General features: G+C 49.9%; 1 protein-coding gene across 1 annotated transcript in view; it reads right to left on the reverse strand.

Annotated features, from left to right (window-relative positions):
• LOC119585121 overlaps positions 1 to 701 on the reverse strand; it is a gene marked incomplete in the record, with an annotated part of 138,847 nt that overhangs the window by 130,461 nt on the left and 7,685 nt on the right.

The following is a 701-nucleotide window of genomic DNA, read 5'->3' on the forward strand; positions in this document are numbered from 1 at the left end:
TTAAACCCAATAAACCTAACAAATTTCCTCGAGCTTCATCTTGTCAGCTAATCCTCGCGCCTTCAAAAACGAGAGCGTAGGAAAAAAATGCCATAATCTCCCGCGCTTCATCGCAGTCAAGAGGGTTCTTACAAGGCTCTAATGAAGGAGTTGGCTGGGTCATCGTCGGAGGAGTTTCGCCTCGCAGACAACGGGAGAGTTTGGGCACGGAGAGTTAGGACACGGCTTGGGACACGGAGGAGTTAAGACACGGGAGAGTTAAAGCACCGGAATTAGGCCATGGAAGGGTTAGGCCACGGGCTTGGTAACAGAGGAGCCATGGCGAGAGAGCCGCTAGGACACGGAAGAATAAAAGTACGGGTTGGGATGCGGGCATGGGTTAGGACACGTGAGAGTTAGGCACTGGTTAGAACACATAGATAAGGGAGAGTTATGGCGTGGGCTAAAACACATATTACGACTAAGAGATTTCAGAATGGGGTTAGGACACAGGAGAGTCAGGCACGGGTGAGAACACACGGGAAAGGAGAGTTATGACATGGGTTAGAGGGCTACGAGTTACGCTACGGGGTATAACACAAGATAGTTAGACATGGATTAGGACCTAAATGAACTAAGCCATGGGTTAAGGGGAACTAAGACACTACGAAGGAGATTTATGAGTAGGAAAGGACTGCTGCCGCGTCGTCTCTCCGGACACG

This window comes from Penaeus monodon, chromosome 19, assembly GCF_015228065.2.
Source record: "Penaeus monodon isolate SGIC_2016 chromosome 19, NSTDA_Pmon_1, whole genome shotgun sequence".
NCBI lineage: Eukaryota > Metazoa > Arthropoda > Malacostraca > Decapoda > Penaeidae > Penaeus > Penaeus monodon.